The 14,513-nt window shown below is 34.9% G+C and overlaps 1 protein-coding gene across 2 annotated transcripts in view; it reads left to right on the top strand.

Moving 5' to 3' along the window:
- Nucleotides 1-4,735: 4,735 nt before the first annotated feature.
- Nucleotides 4,736-14,513, top strand: part of LOC111048581 (lutropin-choriogonadotropic hormone receptor) — a gene marked incomplete in the record, with an annotated part of 72,678 nt that continues 62,900 nt past the window's right edge. The window contains 3 exon segments of one of the 2 annotated variants that reach the window (XM_039439349.1): nt 4,756-5,060; nt 9,298-9,341; nt 9,705-9,965. 2 annotated transcript variants of the gene reach the window in all.

The raw sequence follows: 14,513 nt of genomic DNA, 5'->3' as shown, positions 1-14,513 counted from the left end.
GTTATTTTGAACGAGAGTGAACAGTTAATATTCAATAAATCTGTCTCAGCTACCATCTATAAAAGGCATTGACAAGACAGACAGAGGCGGCCCTACATAAAGGCGAACAAGGCGGCGCCTGGTGCCCCGCGCTTTTCTGGGGCCCCACGCAGAAAAAAAATTAAGAAGGAATTTTAAAATTTAATATTTCAATTTAAAATATCCTATATAATCGGCAGAACTTCGATCCTATGTAAAACTAATTTCCAGATTATGATTATTGCTTTCTCAAACGCACTTGGAGTGGGTGGGCATTAACTATTAGCAGCTAGGCTAATTGTAGTTTCGGCTAATGTATGGTTTGTATGTTTTTTAGAACGTTACAAAGGCTTTATACATTGTTTTCTGCTTCATCTAATAGATGGAGTATTCTAAAAAACAAAACAAATATTACCCTTAATTTGAAGCCTCTATCAGAAACTAGAATGTAGATTAGAAAGTGTTAAAGCTTTTCGTTATCAACTAAAAGAGATTGCTGGGTGTTTAGAAGAACTTTCAGATTCTACTAATGTTTCGGCTACTGCCAGCGAATGTAATACACTCACAAATGAAACTCGTTCGTATGATTTCATACTTTCATTAATTATTTGGTACGATTTGTTGGTAAAAATTCAGTTTATCAGAAAAATGTGGCAAAGAGCTGACATGGACCTAGGATCAGCAATAAATCACTTCGATAAGTTTCTATCTTGGTTGGCTGAGAACAGAAATAATGGCCTAGTCTCTGCAATGGTCAGTGCAAATGAGATTGCTAAAGAACTTAGTATATCAAAAGAGTTCAAGAAAATTAGACATAGAAAAACGAAATCCAGCTTTTCTTATGAAGGAGAAGATGATATAAGTTCAAATGCAGATGACCTTTTAAGAACAGATTTTTTCTATATTCTCATTGATAAAATTACTGAAAGCTCTGAGTTAAAATTTATTGAGCTTAAAAAGTATGAAGAGAGATTTGGGTATCTCTATAGACTTAATTCATTGAAGGACAAATCTTATAGAGATTTTAAGTTTCTGTAAACAACTTCAAGAGACGCTAACACTTAAGACAGAAACTACATCTAACTCCGACATTGACGGAGAAGAACTATGTGAAGTATTGAAAATGTACTGCCGAACCATACCTGTGGACTTGAAAATTAGTGAAGCAGTTAAATTACTGATTGAGAAAAACTTAATCGATGTATATCCTAATACATATGTTGCTCTGCGAATGATGATAATAAATTTATAGTACAAACTTATTTCATGTTAATTGAATCAGCACTTTATCCAAGTGAATAGTTGACAATTATTTATTACAGAGTTGACAAACAGATTAACAGACAGTGGAAAGAAAAGTTGAAAATCTTCATGAATTGACGATACCTGGCGGTAACCTTTCGAACTACAAAGTACACTTAGGTACAGGTAGTACAGATTTACCCCGCTAGAGTGCAGACAACTGCAGTTCGCCTGATTTTGAAAGTTGGTTTCAAATTTAGTTGTTAATTTTCTCATTGAATATAGTCCGAGGCACTCCGTGGTCATTTTTGGGTAACAGCCGTGGAAGATGTCTCAATTTCTTCGTTACGTCTAGCATAATAAGGGTCGTGATGATGATGTTACACGAAATCACAGGCAAACACCTCGAAAAAAAGATGGCAGCCAAATTTTTTAAGGTTTTGTTATATCGCTTGTATTTTAATAACCGTTAAAGATATTAAACCGAATTTAAACGAAAATATTATAAAACTCTTCCTCTACCAGTTTTGTTCAGTAAAATTTCCCTCTAAAAGGCATATTTTATTAGTTATAACCTTCAAAAGCCCAAAACAAGTTTTTTTCGAAATTTTTTCAAACCTCTTTCTATTGTAACTTTTTTTGTGAAAGGAATACAGAGACATTCTGAATCTATGAAATTTAGATCGTTTCCTCATCTCTAAAACGATATATCTAAATGCGCTGTACGTCAAAAAATGTGTTCTCTAGCGCCCTCCAAAGAAAACCCTGCATGATCTCTGGTGCGTTATTCCATACACATGAGGTAACAAGCTAGAACTATAAAATCGATTTTTCATTACTACTTCAAGATAGAGACTTTCAAATGGCCTAAATCTCTTCGTTACAACAAGCCGAATAATAATATTGTTGATTGAAACAACGAAAATATTCTACATCATTAAAAAATTCAAGATAGACATTAAGTTATTGACAGAAATTTTTATATCGCTTGCTATTCAGTTATAGCATAGAGAAACGATTGCATTTAGTAGATATCCCATGGTATAGGGCGTTTATGTCGCAACTTTTACTGCTATCTCAAGCTGATAGTCCACGTAGTTCTTTCCTGTGAAGCTTTATGACGCTGGTAGTCTCTCAAATTGTAAGTAATCGACAGTAATCGGCTTGAGATAACAGTAAAAGTTGCGACATAAATTCCCTATACCATGGGATATCTACTTATGCTATAGTTTCTCTATGGTTATAGTGAGAGATATCGGATTGATTTTATCACCAAAGTGTTCAGAATTAATCAAACTATAATATTCGAGAGAATCGCCTCATTTGTAGTACTCTTTTCATGATTAATTAAACTTCAAAAACTTGAAACTTACATTTTTCGGGGACAATATTTTACTTTCCACCCTGTAAATTTATTCGTAGTAGACATAATATACGAGTATTATTGGCACAGTGTTATAAAATATTTCCAAAGCTTCAAAATGACATCTGATTGAAGGCTGTAAGTCCATATTCCACGGCTGGAGCGTCATCGGAAAAAGAGAGAGAAGTACTGTTTGCAGAGGAAAACGCGCTTTTCCACAATATGCCAAACCTAACAATTAGAAAAGCGTGTAACTGATGACTCCTTGAAGGTAAATACTTGGAAATGGAATCAATCACTTTGTAATGAAGTGTAGAAAGAGAATATCTATGATGGCAATTTCAAAAATATTTGTCATCATAGGAAAGTTCCAAGATGACGGTCATCATCCACAGGTACTTTTTTGAAATGTCAGTGATGGCCGCCACCTTGGATATTTCTATGATGAAAAATATGTTTGAGATTGCTATCATAGATATTCTCACTCATTAAGCACCGTGGTTGGGGGTGAGAACTTCTGATATGATTATCTCCTTACTACCTTAACCAGACCTGCGATGTCAAAAAACGGCTTCCAAAGTTTTCCCTCTGTAATCCTTCATTGACTGAACTATTAATAATTGATTATCAATTCCTGAACTCAAGTTTTTGATCATGAAGTATTGTTGTGAGAGACACATTGGCCCGGTTGCTCAAAAGCCGGTTTAATAAAGCCGTGATTTATTTTAGGAGAGCCAATCAGAGAAGGTCTTTTTGATAAGACGGCTTCTCTGATTGTTTCCCGTGGAATTAATCACGATTATAATTTAACCGGCTTTTGTACAACCGGCACAATGTAGCATATAAGGAGCAAACTCCACGAGAATAATTTCACTTATTCATATAAAAATCAAGCAGATGAGCAAATTAGCAATATTTTTACCAAAATGATTTCTGATAGTTTGTATAAAACATTACCGTAATGAAATACACAATGATTCATCAAACTATACCTGTCCAACCTCCCATCAGATATTCTCCTTCTCTTTCTGTTCTCATACTTTCCACCCTTTTCTTCCACATCCTTATCTTCTTCTTTTGCTAAACCCTCTCTGCTTCCTCTTTTCTCTTCCATTCTTCTACCATACTACAGGCTAAATCATTTTTACTATTCTTCTCCATAAACAAGCCACAGCCACTTCCATTAACTTCTCATCCATTTTCTCCTTCTCTTCCTCTCCTTTCTTATCTTCCAACTCGCTATTCTCATTTTCTTCTTATAAATCTCCCTCTCTATTTTCTTCCTCTTCCTTTTATCCAAACCCTTCCCCAATTTTTCCTCGCATTCTCTTCTAGCTTCCCAAAATTATATTCTTATTCTTCTCCTTCTCATCATCTACTCGTTGTAGGCTAATCCGTTTTGATCTTCTACCTCATTATCTGTTTCTGCTTCTCTCTCTTATTCTTTTTCTTCTTCTTCGCCATTCATCCTTTTCCCCTTCCATTCTTCCTCACCTTCTTCTCATTTACTCCCTATCATCCTTCATCTATCAGAGACAAACACTAAAATAGTAGTATTCTTTCCTCTATGATCTTATCAAGTACCTTGCCTTCTTTCTCTTCTTCTTTTTCTGCCTCTTCATCTTCTTTTACTTCCTCTTCTTCATCATCATCATCATCATCTTCTTCTTCTTCTTCTTCTCCTTCTATTCCTCTCCACCTTCAACCACCTGCTCCACTCCTTCCTCCTCATCTTCTCCCTCACCTGGAAGAGAGGGCCGGCAGCGCCCCAACTTCACCCGTCCATCTATCCATTTTATTTATCCATCCATCTATCTATCTGACCTCTTTATCAATCTATCTTTCTTCTCCTATTCTCTCTTCCACCCATTGTCATGACCCATTCAGCCCCCTCAGCCCCCCCCCCCCCCGGGGGCCCCTAAATGTTGTTTTTCTCCTCATACGGGGGTCGTCGACCGCGCTCGCATTCGCGCTGTCCTTATCTCGCCGACCGTGAGAAAGCGCTTCGATCGATGACGTCATCATTCGGCACCGTACGCCGCTAGCGACAGCACACCTGGGAGCAGCACAGCCAGACTCCAAGTTCTGCTTTGAGCTTTGAGCCAGAGTTTAGTTTCTCTTTTGTAGTCAACCGTTCGCGATCTCCTCTCTCTCTCTCACCTACTCTCTCTTTCCCTCACTCTCACGGAGTTTGTTGACAGTTGTGGGAGACCTGAGTGAGTGTCAGAATTTTGAAAATTGTGTGGTCGGGGGTGGTTTTTGGAGCTGCCCTTCCTCGAAAAGTGTGTCTTTTGGGTCCATGTGCTCTTCAGGAGCAAGTCGACGACCCTTGACGCGTGTGTGCGTGCGTGAGTGAGTGTTTACTAGCTGTGTGCGTGAGCGAATCCCGTTTTAGTTGTCCAGCTGGTCACTAGGAATTCCTTCCTCGATCCTACCGGTAATTACGTCAATTAATTACTAGACAATTAAGTTGAATACATTAAAAATTGCACAAACTAAGCACATGCATTGTATGCAAAGTATTGGCAAATTAAAGGCTTTACAATTAAAATTGAAAGGCCTGTATTAAAAATGAAACACTGTAAACTCTACTTTGAACATTTTATTGGGAAAAAATTTAGAAACAGAAGAAGTTTTGGACAAGCGCATGTTTTTGCATTTCAATATTGTGATTGTTTATCCAATAAATGAAAAAAAATGTTGGATTTGTTGGACCATCAACAGAGTTCAAAGTGAACAAATATTTTTTATACAATTTTAAAGAATGAAAACACAAGCTTTCATTATAAATTCGTGATACTTTGAAGTAAGGAGTCTATGAAGAGTTCTCAAGTATTTAATTCTTAGTCATAATATAGTCCTCCTATAGTGTTATAATGGCATGAGAGAAAGATAAGAGAAAAACGTTGCCGATCCTCAGTCTTTTTAATGCCTTCTACAGACGGTTGCTGATACAGGTTTATTGATGTAATATTAACTGTTCATTCTCGTTTAAAATAATCAATCATATTTTATTAAGCAAGAAATTATATTTTTCAATAATTTCATAATTAAGATGAAATATTTTGTTAATTAATTAACAATTCTACTTATTTAAAAGACGATCTGGCAACACAGCAAAGCGAGAAAGAGTTAGCGCTATCCGCTTTATTGAATGATAGACAAGGATAGCAATATCAAACATTGCCATCATAACGTGGACCTCACTTTAAACAATATTCTTGTGTTAGCATCATGGACAAGTATCACAGATAATACAGTATCAGTATTTTCAAAGAATACTAAAATTGACTGTAGGATAACCAAATAATATGATGAAATATTTTTATAATATTATTTTATATATTTCTCATTAACCATCAGGTAACCAGTGCTCCGCAAAGGTCAATTTAAAACTTGACAAACTGAAAACTTGACATACTGAAATGTTGAAGAATTTAAAATAGGCCCATAACCACCCTCGGTGAATTAAGATTGTATATAGAAAATTTAAAGTAAATCAGTGCAGTAGTTCAGACGTGATGATGCGTCAAACATAATTTTCATATCACATTCGTGTTCTTAAGCCAGTTCTTTCCTTCATTATAGTATAGATTACAAAGATATACATAGGTGGAAGCATTAGATGTGGAGGGAGAAATGTAAAAGGAGAGAGAGAGAGTGAGTGAAGAGTGTGTAGTAGAGCATATGGCGAGATTGTTTGATTGATTGAGTACTTTATTTATGTAGATTACAATATATACTGGCTTATACACTTATATACAATAGCTTACAATACAGCAGAATTATAGATGAATTTACATAATATAGACTAACAAAATAATTATTGAACTGTATATGATATGAAAAAGCAATTTGTAATATAATAACTATAGATAATCTACATAAATTAGCGGAGCTTTGGACATATCAATGTCCATTCTTCGCAAAGAATATTAAAAATATCCTCCCCCACTAACTCTCTACCAAAAGAGAGAGAGTGAGATCATTTTTTAGGATAATTATTGAAGTCAGAGGGTAAAAAGGATTATACATAGATATACAGATGATTACAAATGGATATACATAGGTGGAAGCAAGTGATCAAAAGAGGTAGATGAAAATAGCGAGAGAGAAGTGTGTAAGAGAGAGATAAATATCGAGAGTTCTTTATTTATGTATGTTACAATATGTAGGCTACTGGCTCATACACTATTTTACATCAAATGACGGTATTGCTAATTATTCAACGAATTTTACAAAGCATAAAACATTAATCAATGAGAATAAATATTGAATGCAATTAGAATAACGATAACACAATATATGTGTAACAATAACACATAAATCGGCAGTATTTTAACAAATAATTGTCGATTCTCTGAAAGGATATAAAATAATAACCTTCTTATCAATACTCGACCGGGATAGAGAGAGAAGATTTTTAGGAGAATTTTTGAAGTCAGAGTATAGAAACATAGATACATAGAAACATAAAGTTAGATACATAGAAATACAGATGATTGAAAAGATATACATAGGTGGAAGCATGAGATGAGAAGAAAGAAATATAAAAGGAGAGGGAGAAGATGGTGTAAGAGAGAGAAAGAGAGAAAGAAGGTGATGAATTTTAGGATTATTATTGAAGTCAGAGGGTAGAATGGATTATACATAGATATACACATAATTACAAAGAGATGTTGAAACAAGACATCAAAAGAGAAACATAAAAATAGAGAGAGAATATAGAGAATAAGTGTGTGTGTAAGAGATCGAGAGAGAGAGAGACTCCTCTATCATCTTTCATTCATCTTTTTCTCCCATTCTACTCATCTATCAAGAGTCTTTGTAGCCGATTGGCGCCAATACATTCTTCTATGACTATTTTTGAGTTATAAATTTAGAAGCAATTCAAACTACTGGTGAGAATGTGTGGTACGTGAAGTCTATAATATGTTTCCATGCAAGACAACCAATTTCGGACTATGTGTAACCTTATCTAAATTTGGGAGAGGAATAGCACAAGGTTACATTATTTTTTCTTTCCCTATCAATTTGATGATATACTTATTGTATGAATCAATAAAGAAAATGTTGATACAAAGGAATGCTCACATTCTGATTACAAATTTGGATCTTTTGTATTACCGTAGAGAAACAATAGCGTAAGTAGATATCCCATGGTATAGAGCGTTTATGTCGCAACTTTTACTGTTATCTCAAGCCGATTACTGTTGATTATTGTCGAATTTTACTGTTTTGTTGGGGTTAGAGTGTATGAACGGCACAATATGAGTGACAACCAGTGTCACACAGCTTCACGGGAAAGAATTACATGAACTATCGGCTTGAGATAACAGTAAAAGTTGCGACATAAACGCCCTATACCATGGGATATCTACTTATGCTATTGTTTCTCTATGGTATTACCCACTGAGATTTAGTAGGTGATTCAACGTATAATAACGTAGTTTAATTATTTATTCATTATTTATTTGTTTAATTATTTATTTGTTGATCAAAATCGAAACAGTAATCAAAACTGAAGTAACCTTAGTCATCTATGGTGAGGTCCACGACGTTATAATGGCAGATTCGATTAACATTGGTGTTGTTGTCTATCTTGTCTATCATTCTTGGGACTATAGCAAGAAAGGCACAGTAGTTGAAATGGTATAGGTAGAGGATACTAAGGTAGAAAAAGAGAAAAAAGAAGAAGAGGAGGGAGAAGAAGAAGAAGAAGATGATGAAGAAGAAGAAGATGATGAAGAAGAAGAAGAAGAAGAAGAAGAAGAAGAAAGGGAAGGAGAGAAAAAGAGAGAGGAGAAGAAGAAGAAGAAGAAGAAGAAGAAGAAGAAAGGGAAGGGGAGAAAAAGAGAGAGGAGAAGAAGAAGAAGAAGAAGAAGGAGAAGGGGAGAAGGAGGGAAAGAAGAGGAATAAGAAAAAGAAGAAGAGGAGGGAGAAGAAGAAGAAGTGAAGAAGAAGGAATAGAGGAGAAGGAGGAAAGAAGGAGAAGAAGGAGGAGAAGAAGAAGAAGGGGAAGGGGAGATAAAGAGAGAGAAGAAGAAGAGGAGGGAGAAGAAGAAGAAGTGAAGAAGAAGGAATAGAGGAGAAGGAGGAAAGAAGGAGAAGAAGGAGGAGAAGAAGAAGAAGGAGAGGAAGAAGGAGAAGAGGAGAAGGAGGGAAAGAAGAGGAATAAGAAAAAGAAGAAGAAGAAGAGAAAGAAAAATAAATCAGAAATAGAATGGAAGATAATGAGAAAACAGTTAGGTGGAGCGTGTCCTCAGAGAATTCGTTTTGGCAACGCATTTTCGACAGATGCGATTTTTCACTAGTATACCATCCCTGACACCTTAAAACAACTACTGATCTTCTTCTTCTTCTCCTCCTCCTCCTCCTCCTCCTTCTTCTTCTTCTTCTTCTTTTCTTCTTCTTCTTCTCCTTCTTCTCCTTCTTCTCATCCAAAGTAGAACACTAGAACACCTTTCGATAGACCATGACTGTTCGATGTTTGACCTCTCTATGTGCGCCAGGTGTGGAACCTTACTATTTGAAGTAGAACCATGCTCTAAATCCAGAATTATTTTGTTTTGCTTTGTAAGCAAAAATAGTACAGTAGTTGTATCTGGAATAATAATCTGGAATAATTCATTGATCAGGAGTATAAAAATAATCTTTTCATTTATTTTTAATAGGACAGAGGACAGTAATTGGCTGTCTGGTACTTGGAAAAAAATAGGTTAATATATTAGAATTTATTTTGCTCTAGCAATTAAGACAAATTTCCATCTTCATATTATGTATTTGTTGGGGAATACAGTGAGAAATAGAGTAATAATTGATAACATCTGTGTATTCTCCTCATAATTGAACTCAAAATAGAGTTCTTTGATGTAAGCAAGTATAAATAATGTGAAATATTTCTTCTATGTTTAGCTTTGAAGCATCTAAATTTGAAAATCTACTTTGTTAATCTACTTGAGGACTGAAAATGTTGTGAATTGAAGAATGTCTAAATTTGGGAGAGGAATAGCACAAGGTTACCTTATTTTCCTTAATATTTACCGACATTATCAACTATAATTTGCTCTCTTTTTTACAGGAAAACAATGAGACAGACATGACTCATCCCTCCAAAGATAGTCAATGATAGGGACGAACATAAGTGAATGGTGATTGAGTGTGAAGGGGATAATTTTGGGGCACTTTGGGGGGTGAACGAGGGCTGTTACGGGACGGGGAGGATGCGGGGGCAAGTGAGTGGAGAGCAGAGTGAGAGCGACACACTCACACAACTATGCCTTCTTGCTCTCGCACGCGCAAGCACGCCCAAGATACGCCTATCACTACATACGTCTCTCATGTAAGTACACCCCATTCAATATTTAATCTACAATATTATTCAAATAAATACTTTATTAATACATTCTTCAAACAATATTAGTATGGATAGAGAAGGTCAACGTTATAATAGCAGTGAAGAAGAACAACATTGCCGATCCTCTGTCTTGTCAATGCCTTCTAAAGACGGTAGCTGATACAGGTTTATTGATGTAATATTGAGGGCTCATTCTCGTTTATTATATATCTCTTTTCTGTTGTGATTAAATATTTCAAAAAGGGTACTAAGATTTTTATTTTTATTTTTATTTCGTATATTATATTTTTCAAAAAATCCATAATGAATTTTCATAATTAAGATGAGATATTTTGTTAATTTATGATTAATCCAACATTATTAATAGACGATATGGCAACAGAGCAAAGCGAGAAAAAGATAGCGCTATCCGCTTTGTAGGATGATAGACAAGGATAGCAATACCTTTGCTAATCAAACACTGCCATTATAACGTGGACCTCCCTATACATAATGATATTGATGATGAACCTTTTGAGGCTATAAATAATTTTATCTTCTCTATAGTTCACGTTAACTTGAATTAATAAAATTAGATAACAATGCCCTCAAGCAAGTGAACAAATTTAAATACTTGGGTAGTATTATTTCTGAAGAAGGAAGGGACAGAGATGATATAAAACATCGTATAAGAGAAGCAATGGCTATTTTCATCAGTAAGCAGCATGTCCTTTCCTCAAGTAGTTTTAAATTAGAAAAAGATTAATAACAAGCTGCATTTGGAGTATTGCACTCTATGGCTCAGAAACTTGGACTATTGGTAAGGCAGAAGAAAGCGCACGAAATGCCTTTGAAATATGGTGTTGGAGACGGATGCTCAAGTTTGAATGGACTCAGCAAGTATGAGCAAGTATTTCAAAGGGTTGAGGAAAAGCGATCTCTTTTGCGTATTATTGACCGAGCGACGTGAGGTCTAAGATTCAAGTCGACTGTTTGGCATTTCTCTTAATGTTTAAATGTTTATATGTTTTTATGTTGCGCATCCATGTCATGTCAACGAATCAGATTATGTTGATCAAATCGATTAAATTGTCTAGCTAGATAAAATTTCTCGCTGATTGATTATTTATTTATTTACTTATTAATTTATTCCATTGACAATTACAAATCATAATTATAATAAATATAATATGATTGGGAGAAGACAACAGGCATAGCCGAAAACTGTCTTCTCCCAAATTTTTACAAATAAAAGTTTCGAAAAAGAATAAGGTTAAGATTTCACTTTCACTTCAAAAAGTCCAATTTCCACTTCAAAACTAATGACTAAACTAAAAAATTTGAATTTTGATATTTAAAAACTGATTAAAAACAAAAATATTTCACTCAAATCTTTACAAATTGGAATTTTTTGAGTAATTTTGCATAATTTTGAGCCAGAATTTATGATTACACAGCTGGAAATAATTCAGTCTCTCTCCCACACAGGCACACGCATCTTCTGTTATCGAGAGACGACGAAATTATCTTCTGTTTTCCAAGGATGAATTATCCTTTTAATGTCCTTCAGCGAGTTATCCAAGGGGTGAGACCTAGTGCAATCGAATCTTCATATCATAAACCTACTTTGTTCCAAATTTCATGAAAATCGTTAGAGCCGATTATAATTAAATGGATATAAAAATAACCAGATAAATACAGAAATTGCTCGCTTAATTGACCGAGCGAAGTGAGGTCTAAGATTCAAGTCGACGGTTTGGCAATTTCTCTTAATGTTTAAATGTTTGAATGTTTAAATGTTTTTTTGTTGCGCATTTGCGGCAAAACGCGGTAATAGATTTCCATGAAATTTGACAGGTATGATCCTTTTTTAATTGCGCGTCGACGTATATACAAGGTTTTTGGAAATTTTGCATTTGAAGGATAATATAAAAGGAAAAACGAGCCTAATATTCATACGCTAATATTAGAGTAAAAATCAGACTATAGAATTATTCATCATAAATCAGCTGACAAGTGATTACACAGATGTGTGGAGAAGCCAGTCTATTGCTGTATTCCCATAAGGTCTATAGTTTCAATCAGGTACTTGTGGATGAGAATACTGCGTGAGGTCTACTGTTCACAGAACTACTAGTAAAGGACAGGCGGCATTCTTGGCTTGGCCATGTATTTACACAAAACGAATTCACGTTGGAAGGTATATTAATTGGACAAAGGGCTCGTGTAAGACCCCGGCTACAATATGTGAAGCAAGTTAGCAAAGATCTAGGGGTCCAGAGCTACATCCAACTGCAAAGTACAAAAAAAAAAATAATAAATTCGTATGGCTTTTGTTGGTGGGGAGTTCCTTGCGGGAATGTTCCACCGCCTGAATATATAATTTAAGCCGTCAATGGGCCTTACGACTGTCATACTTCAGCCGGGACCGACAGTTTAACGTGCCCATCCGATAACACGGGAGTGATCTGTTTAAAAAACTTTTGGCTCTCAGTGGGGTTTGAACCCGGGATCTCTATGCTGCTACGCAAGCACTCTATCCACTAGACCACGGATCACTCAAAGTACAGCCTGCTCTGGACAGAATGATATGGAAAGCTGCATGACAATCAAATGATTGAAGCAGCTAATGAAGTCAATGGATATGATAGGACCACAGAGTTGCCAATTCTCTGTTACCGACGCCTTCTATCTACTATTGCTGAGATTCAAGTTATTCCGGTATTTCTCATGTAATATCAGTTCTTTATTCCTGCTAATAATGATCAATTCTATATCAAAATTCTAAATACAGTAGTTTTGAATGTATAAAATAAAAAAAAAATATATCCCTAAAAAACTCTCTTGGTTAGTTGTTGAGGGAATACAGGATGAAGTTTGTTTTTTGGTCCTTCAAAATTATTTCTTAAAACCGTGAATTTTTCCTATGTTAGTGATAATAACGTGAAATTTCCCTCCTATGTTTGGTTTGAAGCATCTAAATTTGAAAATCTACTTTGTGAAAATACTTGAGGACTGAAATTTTGTGAAGTGAACAACTACAAGATTCAACCTATTTCGGACTATGTGTAATCTTATCTAAATTTTGGAGAGGAATAGCACAAGGTTACCTTATTTTTTCTCTCCCTATCATTTTTGATGATGTACTTATTGTATGAATCAATAGAGAATAAAGAATACAGATCAAATTTTTGGTTACCACGAACTGAGAAATAATTGAGAATTCTATTCAAGGAATAAAGGAAGAAGGATCCAGTATATAATCCTTCGTTCCGACTCGTTATCCTTGACTGAATTCCCTCTAGGATAAAACAATGCAATCTTCACTAAGTGTGAAAAATGCATCCTGCATAATTTCAATTATTACGCATCAAAATGTTTGATCTTGAAAATAAATTCAGTTCCCATTAATGATTATCTGTTACCAGTCACAATGGGAATTAGGATTTCCTGATTTCTATAAATTTAATAAGAAAAAAATGTATTATTCACTCTTTTTATTTCTATTTTGAAATCAACTATAGTGAGGTCCACGTTATAATGGATTAACAGAAAGTTCTATCCTTTTCTAGCTCCGCAACGTTGCCAAAACCATTTTTAACAATGTGAAAATGTAATTAATCAAGGCAACCAAACGGCAACGCTGTATCCCTATCTTAATCCACTGCCATTATAACGTGGACCTCACTATAAAATAGTGATTGATTATATATACAATAAGTATATCATCAGAATGATAGGGAGAGAATAAATTTATTGTTTGTTTGCCTTGATTAATTACATTTCCACATTGTTAAAAATGGTTTTGGCAACGTTGCGGAACGTAATAAGGTAATAATAAGGTAACCTTGTGCTATTCCTCTCCCAATTTTAGGTAAGGTTACACATAGTACGAAATAGGTTGAGTCTTGTAGTTGTTCACTCTCAAAAAACAGTCCCTAATTATTTGCACAAAGTGGGATAAAACTGATTCTTTCGAATAGTTTTTTCAACTAGATTTTTTCCAACAGACGTCCTGGTTATTAGCTTGCTAATCTATGAATGAAGTGGCCATATTTCGTAACATAGTAAGAGGCCAGTATTACCAGTAGCCTATTACTTCAGATAACACACTATTGCAACTGCTTATCACTAAGAGGTTGTCGAACTCTGAAAATCATCGTATTTTTTCAGAACATTGTACTCTATCCAACAAAACATAACATACGTGTTTGTATCTATAGTGAGCTTATAATGGCAGTGGTTGATTAGCATTGATGTTGTTATCCTTGTCTGTCATTCAACAAAGCGGATAGCGCTATCTCTTTCTCGCTTTGCTCTGATGCCAGATCATCTTCTAACAATGTAGAATTAATATTTAATTAACAAAATATTTAATCTCAATTATGAAAACGCATTTTGAAATTATTGAAAAGTTCAATTTCTCGCTCAATAAAATACCATTGATTTTGAAGAAGAAGAAGAAAAGAAGAAGACCACAAGATTGGTTTGCAAAAGTGAATAGGTGGAAAGACGATGTGAATAAAGAGGAAGATTAGAAGGAAGGAAGGAAGG

Source organism: Nilaparvata lugens, chromosome 12 (assembly GCF_014356525.2).
Source record: "Nilaparvata lugens isolate BPH chromosome 12, ASM1435652v1, whole genome shotgun sequence".
Classification (NCBI taxonomy): domain Eukaryota; kingdom Metazoa; phylum Arthropoda; class Insecta; order Hemiptera; family Delphacidae; genus Nilaparvata; species Nilaparvata lugens.
Note: the sequence above shows the minus strand (reverse complement) of the source record. Positions and strands in the feature narration are given on the sequence as shown.